General features: G+C 23.5%; 1 long non-coding RNA gene across 3 annotated transcripts; it reads left to right on the forward strand.

Moving 5' to 3' along the window:
* The first annotated feature begins 228 nt into the window (after positions 1–228).
* On the forward strand, positions 229–10,533 carry LOC135932082 (uncharacterized). 3 transcript variants are annotated; one of them, XR_010573280.1, is made up of 5 exons: positions 229–395; positions 439–628; positions 670–726; positions 766–837; positions 10,519–10,533. It is a non-coding gene; the product is annotated as an uncharacterized LOC135932082 (long non-coding RNA). The 3 variants fall into 3 exon arrangements; XR_010573278.1 differs by lacking the exon at positions 10,519–10,533 and adding an exon at positions 876–1,083; XR_010573279.1 differs by lacking the exon at positions 10,519–10,533 and adding an exon at positions 916–1,083.
* The last annotated feature ends 401 nt before the right edge of the window (positions 10,534–10,934 follow it).

The following is a 10,934-nucleotide window of genomic DNA, read 5'->3' on the forward strand; positions in this document are numbered from 1 at the left end:
AGATATATACCAAGATATAATAATAATCGTGAAAATAGTCAGACAAGCAATAATAGATATAGAATCAATAATAATAATAATAATAATACAGGATATTCGAATAATATAAATACCGTCGATATAGAAGAAATAAAGGATAACAAAATAATTATTATGGTCTTTGGCGAGTTTGAGAATGGTGCCAGCCGCAAAAAAAGAGAAGAAAAAGTAATATATTTTAATATTTTTTAAAACAAATTTGTCTTAATCTCATCCCTTTTCATTCATTATATGCCTTATTTTTATACTATTTACTTTTTTAAAATTCTCTTTTTAAATCCCTGATTTGGCCTTTTAATATCCCTAATAAACGTGGGGATTCAAACTCCCATCAGCTGAAAACAATATTGAGACAGGTAATTAATGAGTATATTAATTTGAAATATTTTTCTTTTGCAGTAGAGATGGCCAAATCAGCATGGAAAAACTAAGAGATTGCTTTATGATGGAATATTATAACTATAGAGCCAGGGATTCAGTATACCAATTTGAAAAAAACAAATCCTGTTATATCTAAAATTGATGAAGCAAATATTGCTAGAGCAATGTATGAGCAAATGAGGTAATGAAAATTATCAATATGAAGATGGTAAATATACTAATTTTTGTTAAGATTTTATTAATATATAGCCATTGAAATCCCCTGCATAGAGATAAGTAGTGAAGCTACGATTTTAAGGAATGACTGTAATCCTATTTTATATAAATAATATTATATATATTTAGCATCACCATCAACTAGTATAGGATCAAATTTATCTTGCAAAAAATTAATTAAAAAGAGGGATATTGATCAAGGTAATTTGCATTTGTAAATATTTTTTATTTTAAACTAGATCTATTTGAGCAAATACTTGAAATAAAAAAAAATGAAAGAAATAAGATTATCTACAAATTCTTGGATCAATGTCTTCTTGAGCAAACCCTAGCAAAAAGATCAGAAAGGGGAAAGAAAAAGCTTATTAAACTTTTTTTTGATATACTCTTCAATTTGACAGTGATCAAGAAAAAAAAATAATAAATTGTATTCTTATTATTTCATTGGAGGGCTTTTATATTATTTTAATCATATTTAAATATAATAAATAAACTTTCTTTTTATTAAATAATTACAAATCAATATAAATTAAATAGAGTAATATTTTTAAAATTAAATTATAAAGCTATAAGTACCATGATAAATTATTTCTATAAAAATATTCAGAAAAGGCATCTCTAATATCTTTAGCAAGCTTTTAGGGTTTTTTTTTAGATTGAGGATTTCATAAATAATTATTTTGTTTAATCTTGAGTATCCTTGGGGTGGAGATCTATGTTTTCTTTACCAATAACCAAATTGTGTAATAGTGCATAAATTTTATAATTTCGCTATTGGTGACATTGGTATCCAAGGCTCGATTAAGAATACACCATTTAGATGCCAATATGCCAAAGGTGCATTCTACCATTCTTCTGGCCCTTGAAATGCGATTGATAGTTACATCCTGTTCCCAAATATCTAAGCAATTTTGATAATATAAAATAAAATCAATATAATCCTTAGTATTATGATCCATTTTTCTTCTACTGATGTATGATTTTAATAAAATTTGTTTTTTTTACCATTAGTTTTGTGGGTTAAAATATAATAAAAGGTTTTATAAATACAAAATTTTAATTTAGATTATACAATGAAATATATATTTTGGTTAATCTAATATAATTTTAAAATTTTCAGGATTGTTTGTAAGTTTTAGCAATAGCACTGAGAACTCTCCTTCCTCTTCTTTTCTAACATTCAGATTATTTTTCCTCCTTTTCATATAAGGATATAATAGGAATAATTTTAAAGTTGTATAGATACCTATTTTTAAAAAAAAAAAATATGCTTGTCGCAACTACTGTGTCGCTTATGACACATCAGCTGTCTTAGTTATTTTATTTTATTTTCTATTACATATATTATGCCTTTCAAGAATATTTTCCCCTTTATTTGATAATAGTAATTATGTACCAAATATTGGTTCATATTGAAGGCCATAATATAATGTAAACATATTTGTTAAAATATTGAAAAATGGTACATTTCTGATTTATCCATCAAGGAGAAAAATACGAACTTCCCTATTATTATTGAGAGGTTAGCTGCTCGTTATAAATAAAGTATAGAGCATAATTTCAAATTTTAAAAAGACAATAATTTGATATCAATTTTAATGATAATATTAGACATTTGATAAAATAAATATTAAAAAATTAAATATCTAAGAAATAAATTTTCTGATTTTATTCATATTTACCTCGATGGTGAATGTAGCATAAATAAAAAATCCCTAAAACATTTTAATAAAAAAAACCAACTAGACATATTAAATATTATAAATAAAACTAGCTCAAAAAAGCGTATAATATAATTTATTTTTTAAATTTAAAAAAATACTTAATAAAATTGATATCCATTTTAATCATAATATTATACCCATTTGATCATAATAATTAATTTAAAATTAAGTAAGACATGAATCTTCTAATTTTATTCGTATTCATATTCACCCTGAGCCTAACCATTTATCAAATTGATGGTAAGAAAATATTTTGATTTTTTTTAACTCTATAATATATATAATATACCATAGACTTATCCAGGATTGTGCTAAGGGAAGGGGAATGGTAGGTGAAACTATTAGGGGAATTTTATCGTCATAAATTTTATTAGAGATCTTTAGTTCTTTTATTAAAGGCCTTTGGCTATATTAGATTTTTCTAAAATTATTTTTAGGTTTTCACTTTTTTTTTCTATTGAATTATAATCGTTATTTTAAAAAGTTATCAATTTTTTTTATTAATTTTTCTTTCAAATTCTTTCTTATAATGATATATTTTAATTGGGAGATAGATGGTGGAAATATTTATCAACTTAAAATGATTTTTACGAGTAATTTTTTTTCTTGTTAATGCCATAAAATCTAAACTTTTTGGTTTCAATTAATATATATGTGTTAGCGTCAAATTTCAATGTGTTATTTTACTAACTATAAATCATTTTTTGAGCGCGTTTTTTAAAATTTAAAAATTTGATTTTAGCCGGAAATGTATGCCGTCATGTTTGGAATATCTACCCTATGAATTTCAGACAATTTTTCTATATATTTTTTATCTCGAAGATTAGCAGCAAAATAATCTACAATTCTTAATATAGGTATTTAAAACATGATAAATATATTTCCCGTAAATTTAAATTTTTTAAAAAAACGCTATTGAAATATGATTTCAAGTTGAAATTACATGGAAAAGCATATTCCCGCTAACATATATAATATTAAATTATGGTTTAAATTTCTATCTAGAATTATTTAGAGAACCTATTATATGTTATATGCGATCTGGGCAGGTTCATATATTTGATTTGGCCTAGATCGGGTCGTTGAATAGTAAAATTAAAAATCTCGGAAGTTTAAATGTGTGAATAAATTATAAATACATATCAATAAATTTTAAATTATATTAATATTGGTCGTTTACCTTTTATTTGCTGTTAAAATTTTTTTAGGCTCACTTTTAAAACGATTTATAAAATTAAAATATATCCGAAATTATTTATATGATATATTTTCAAACATTGGGGTTATATAAATGCCTTAAATTGTTTTAAGCAAATTTAAAATTAAAGAGAAATTTACAACATTTCTTATAAATGTAAATAATTTTTTTTAACTCTATATGTTGCACTTGTAAAAGTTGCCTCGATATCCTATCAATTTTCCTGAAATTACGATTGAAATGGTCGCTAGCTTTTAAAATCTCAGTGGGTTCAGTGTGAGGGAGAGAAGTTAATAGAATAGGAAGAAGAAAAAAGCCCGAATAAAATTTTAGCCAAGGAAAGAGGAAATATGGTTTCAACTAATTTTGAAGATTTCGATTTTCTATATCAATTAAAAAATATTTAGGGAATGGGTAACAAAAAAGATTTTAAGATTTTTATTAAAAATTTTTTTTGTTTCACTTAAAAAATAACCTGCCATACCCAGAGTCATTTAAAAATAGTTAAATAGATCAAACATTTACAAATTTATAAAGGCGCTCAGAGTATATAAGGTTGAAAGTCACGGCTTTTTTATTTTGTAGTCTAATGATTAGGCTATCTAATAACAAGTTAATTATATAAATCATAAATAAAATTTATCGCAAAAGAAATTTATAATTTTTATTTATCTTTAAATTTTTTTTATAATAAATGCTGATTTTGTCTATGTTACATTTTTATATCCGATTTATTTAAAAAAAAAATTTTTTTTTATTAAAATAATAAATTAAAATTCCAAGAAATTTTCTCTTGTTTTTTTTTCTTATAATAAGATATAAACATTTTTATGTTTACCTTTATTCGAACGAATAAATAAATTATATTATTTTTTAAAAAATGAAAATAATTTACATTTTTTTGCTAAAATTTATCTTATCTCTTCGCTCATATAGTCTATATGGGGTAGAGGGGGGGGGGTGGGATGGGTTCGAACCTCTGATAATTTTAAATTTTTTTTATACCATGTTAGCTGAAAAAAGGGTAATTTTGAAAATAATTTTTAAAAAAATTAATGAGCTAGAAATGCCGGGTAATATGATTAATTAATTAGTCTACTAAAGACTCATCATCTCTTTCGAAATTTATAAAAGAATTTTCCGTATCGTTAGGAATAACGTGATCCAAAATAGTTTAAACTCTTGAACTAAAATGATAAATATAAACGTTAAAAATATTAAGGTTTAGTGTATATACTTTCAAGCAGAAAAAACTTTAAATATAAAATTCTTTCTTTACAAATTTTCTATTTTACCACTAGCTGTACAGGGGTAGTAATCTCAATTATTCTAGATAGCCTTATATCACCGAATTAAGTTCATTCGGTAGCTTAAAATATAAGAGTAGAGGCCCAAATTTTTTTTTGGATTAATATGCTTTGACTGCGGAGCTCCAACTTCAACATAAATATATAGTAGACAGTGTATAAGTATAAAATATTAAAATGAGTATTTGAAGATTTTATTCACCTAAAATTTTGAGCAAAAGATGTTTGAAGATAAACAAAATTGAATTATGATCCTTTTTAAAAAATATCGTCATGAAATATTTTTAAGCGTAACAAAAGATTTACATACTCTTAAAAGATTTTAACAAAGGATTAAGAATTTTGAACTTTTTCAATAAACCTCACGTGAAAAATCAAAATATCTTTGGAAATTTAGAAAATATTTGGTCATTAGCAGTTAAAACACTAATTAACATACCACCAAATTTAAAACAATTTAAAAGATCCATAGTTGTTAACGCTCCTTTTTAAAAGTAGGGAACTACCGCTCCTGTTCCAACCTTCTCAAAAAGAGCTAGCTCCTGCATCTACATTTTTAAAAGGAGCTAGCTCCAACTCCAAGTTAAGGAGTGCCATTCCATAATCGGTCCTTTGATTTTCATTTTTTTAGAAGGTATGCGAAACAAAATCCTAGCATCATATCTAACAACCTAGGCTCAACTATAATGAATTGCCCAAAAATAATAATAACCATTTTTAAAAAAATTATTCCAAAATAAAAAAAATATAGTTATCATTTTGTATTTTAAAGGAAGGTTTTTTACTTTTAAATGTATTTTTAGATTGAAGCTGCTCACTTTTGAAAATGAAATACTTTTACTTAAACACAAAAGGCATTTTGCCCTTAAATTTGTCTGATCATTTGGATCAACATCTTTTAGAAATTTAAAATATTTTTTGTGATGGAAATGAAATTCGATTTCTTCTTCTATGATCTCTAAATCCATAATAAAACTGTTTTTATTTAATATTCAAAATGATTAGATGAAAATCCAATATATAACTCGGCTCAACATTTATTAATGGATAAATTTTAAAAAAAAATTTTTTTATTTTTATTGCATTTTAATTAACAAACATTGTTAATATTTAAAAAATAATTTAATTTATACCTTAAATTTAAAGCAGTCCTAAAAGAAGCTAGCTCCAACTCTCGCTCCTCATTTTTAGGTGTTTTTGAAAAAATGTCAACTCTGAAATGATCTTATCTCAATTTTATATATTTATTTATATTTATATCTAAGCTAATTTTAGTTAAAATAGCTCACCACTAGATAAGAATGAAATATGATATATTAAAATTAAAAGGCTTCTATGAAAACATCTTTATAGATTGATTAAAATTTGATTTTCATCTAAAACAATATAGAGCAATATAAGAATTCTGATCAATGGCCATATAGCACTGAAAGCATAAATAGCTAGAGAATGATGTCTAATTTTGGCAATTATTGTGGTGACCATTCTTTTATTTCGCAAAATTATGGGTATAATCCTAAACAAAAAGACCCTTTTTACAGAGAATGAGAGTCAACCCATCTCAATAAACTAAATATAGGTTTTAAGGAATAATGAATATTGTCTCTTTAACAGCTTTAACAATGACGGCCTTTAGAAAATTTCAGTGTAGTGGGTGATGTATATTTTTTTCGAATTGTGTATTACAAATGGAGCTGGCAAACAAAGAAACAATACGCAGCCGATGCTAATAACTTTCAGTCACTTTTTCTAATCTTAAGATTGGCTAAAATCTTGTTAATAATAATTTTATATCTATATACTAACTACTATATTTGTTAAAATAAGATACTAGTAAAGCACAAAACATTGCCATATATTAAAACGAAGGTTTCTTCCAAACTTGAAGAGTGTATTAAGACTATTGAAAAAATTAATAATATATATGAATTTCTTATAGGAGGGACCTTGCCAAAGGCCGTTCAAAACAAATTTTAAGGCGAGGTCCTCAAAAAGTTTTTTTCTCCATTAGGAAATCTTGGTAACGACATTGTGAAGAGGAAATATTTTGAAGACTGCATATGAGATTGCATATATGGCAAGACATAATTATATGTTTTTGTAAATAAAATTTCCTATAAAAAAACTAAATTTAAGAAATAAAGAGACAAATATTCTATATAAATTGGAATATGTTAATAAAAAAAAATATATAAATTTATATAACTCAAGAAATTTCATTATTAAAAATGAAATTTTTACCTTCGAAAATTAAAAAAAATTAAAATTATGAAAGGTTGAATGTATATGTAATAAGTTGAAGGGATAAATCTTTTACCACTTTTGACAAATAAACTTATCCCAATAAAGAGGTCAGATAGTTCAACTAAAATCAATTTATACCTAACAGAAATATCATATATTTCTCACTAGCTGTTTTCAATTGCTAGTATCTTATTTTCTCATCATCAAACAATGAATACCTATATTCTTCTATATGCGATGATGTTGTCGCATTTAGTCATTTTATTTTGTTTTATTTTCTATTATATTTATTTTGTTCAAAATGATGGGGAATCAGAATTTTCCCTTTTATTTGATAATGTTTAATATATACCAAATATATGTTCATGGTGAAGGCTCTACTATGTTAATATATTTATTAATATGTTGGGAAATTAAGGAGTCATATCGAATCAAAATAATGGTACATTTCTGATTCATATAATAAGGAGAAATTTCCGAATCCACCATTTTCGGAGGGGGGGGGGGGGGTTAGTTGCTATATTATAGATAAAGTTCGAACATATTATAATATATTTTAAATTTGTAAAAACATAATAAATTGATATCCATTTTATTGAAATTATTGGACATTTGATAAAATATATATTAATTAATTAAGAAAAAAATTTTGATTTTACTCACATTTACCTTGATGGTGTATGTAAGCTTATCCCTAAAAAAAATTTAATAAAAAAAATAACCAACTAAACATATTTTAATATTATAAATAAAACGAGCTCAAAAGAGCATATAATATAATTTATTTTTTAAATTTTGAAAAAGACTTAATAAAATTGATATCCATTGTAATTATAATATTATACCTATTTGATGATAATAATTAGCTTAAAATTAAAATAAAAAATGAATCTTCTAATTTTATTCGTATTCATATTCACCCTGAGCCTAACCATTTATCAAATAGATGGTAAGAAATTTTTTTGATTATTATTATAATATACCATGGGTGTATCCACATTTTACTTATGGGAGGGGAATGAAACTCTTAGAAGAATTTTTTACCCATAAATTTTATTATTAATCTTTAGATCCGCTTATTAAAGGCCTTAAGTTATATTAGATTTTTATAAAAATAATTTTGGGTTTTTACTTTTTTTAAAACTAATTATAATGCTTATTCTAAAAAATTTGAATTATAGTCGTTATTTTAATAAGTATTAATATTTTACTAATTTTTCTAACAAATTCTTCCTTATAATGATACATTGTATTTGGGGAGATGGAGAGTGGTAAGAGGGGGGGGGGTGTAAATAAAAAATTTTATTAGCTTAAAATGATATTATCGAGCAATTTTTTTCTTGTTGTTTAATGACATAAAATTTAAACTTTATTAGGTTTAATTATTGTTGTGAGTATTAAATTATAATTTAATTTATCTTGAATTATTAGAGACATATGTTATATGCGATAAGACAAACTCATATATTTGATCGGGCCTAAATCGGATTGATTAGTAATATTTTTAAAAAATTTAGGCCAAATTTAAAAATGTAAATAAATTAGAAATCCAAACCTGTGAATTTTAAATAATATTAATTAATGAGTCGGAAAACAATATGATGGGTCATTTATTATTTATTTTCTGCCCACTTTTTAGGCTCACCTTAAAACGGTTTATAAAATTAAAATATATCGAAAATTATTTATACGATATATTTTCAAACATTATATAACTGCTTCATATATTATAAGCAAATTAAAATTAAAGGAAAGTTACAATATTTCTTATAAATATGAATAATTTTTTTATATATAGGTTATAAATTTTAAAAACGCTCTGTTAAAATTTGTAAATGTTTATAGTGTCTCGATATCTTAAAAATCACATTTCTTGAAAGCATCACTATGCTATCAGGGCGCTCAAAAAAATTTTTTTTTAATTATTTTCAAAATGATATTTTTTTTAGCTAACATGGTATAAAAATTTTTTTTTAATCTTAAGAAACTCGAGCCCTGCGTTCATACCACCTTAGTGAATAGCGAAGAGATAATATAATAAAAAAATAAACCTATTTTTTCGTTCGAATAAAAGCTTAAAATAAAATGTTTACATCTTTTTTATAAAAAAATTAAAGAAAGTTCTCATCTTGTGTAAATAGTTTACTAGCAAAATTCTTGGAAATTTAATCTATTATTTTGATAAAAAAAAAAATTTATTTTAAAAATAAAAAAAATACAATTTTTTAAATGTAATATCTAGTCAAATCAGCATTTAATATTTTTTTAAAAAAATAAAAAAAATTATAGATAAATATAAATTTTACATGGCGGATGTTTTGCCTTTTTTGCTATTTATCAATGATTTATAAAATCAAATTAATTGTATTAATAAATTAGTTGGGTCTTTCAGCATTATATACTGTAAGCGCTGGATTTTCATAAATGTTGCTCTTTTTACCATTTAAAAATGACACTGGGTATGGTAGGTAATTTTTTATATCAAAAATCATTTTCTAAAAAGATTAATAAAAAAAAAAAATTATTTTCCTAAAAAGTAATTATATCACTTTTATATTATATTAATAAAATTTATGGAAAATGAAAATTTAAAATTTGGTAGCAATATTTTTTTTTGATAAATCGGATATAAAAAAATATTATAATTATAATACCGAATCAAAATAGCATTTAATATTTTTTTTTAACGAAGCAATAAAATTCATCTGAATTTACTATCAAATTGAGAGTAAAAAAATTCTAAAAAACAATATATACTTTCTTCAATTTGTAATGATTCTGAACTATGCAATTCGTTATTTTTTATTATGAGTATTTTAATAATACATCTTTTTTAAAAAATATATAGTTTTATGATTATTAATAATATTAAAGAACTATCTAGCATTATCAAAGACCTGTAGGCTCAGCCCGAAATCAGAGACTTTAATAACCAAATCTTAAAAAATTTTAAAAACCCATGTCTAGATTAAAAATAAATTATAAACCCTATCCGATATTAAATTTTATATTTTCGATTAACTTTCTTGAAAAATGATAAAATAGAGATCATTTCAGATTACAAAAAAATGTATTTTTTAAAAATATGGATAAGTTTAGTCCATAAATCTAGACCAGTCAAATAAAAATCTAAAACTTAGTCGGAATAATTTGAGGTTAGAAATTAATTGAGTCAAGTTTAAACGATACATGAAAAATTAGTTTATTATGTTTCAATTCGAAAAAAAATATGATAGAACTCAGCCTTGATTCATTATAATATTTAAATTAGAATCTGTCTTAACCGGATTACTAAAATTATAGCCCTAGCTAGAGGCTATATATCATTTCTTTTTAATAATTACCAACTAATTCTATATTATTCTTGTTATATTATATTATATACTAATAATATTTTACAAAAAAATAGGTTCAGCTCCGTCAAGTAAATATTTAAAACATCTTAATTATTTGATATTAACTGATTTATATTTTCTTTAAAGATTTGTATTCATTCTCAATTGATAAAAAAAATGTAGAAGCTTAGATGGATTGCCATCTTATTTATTTTTTATTTTAATTCGGACTTAAATTATAATATAGATTAATTGATTTTGTTTAGGAGGAGATAAGTGCTAGATCCCTTTAAATTTTTTAATAATTAACCCCCCCCTTTCCTAAATTTTTGGATTAATAATTTAGTGTCTATTATTTTGCTTATATTTTCCATTATTTGTCTTGATCAATTTAATTTCGCTTTTAGCCCCTTTAAAACTTAAATTGAAAGTCACCCAATAACATAACAAAAAATACATATATAGTTTATCATAGAACAAATAAATAATA

Source organism: Gordionus sp. m RMFG-2023, chromosome 1 (genome assembly GCF_954871325.1).
Source record: "Gordionus sp. m RMFG-2023 chromosome 1, tfGorSpeb1-WG-v2, whole genome shotgun sequence".
Taxonomy (NCBI): Eukaryota; Metazoa; Nematomorpha; class Gordioida; order Chordodea; family Parachordodidae; genus Gordionus; species Gordionus sp. m RMFG-2023.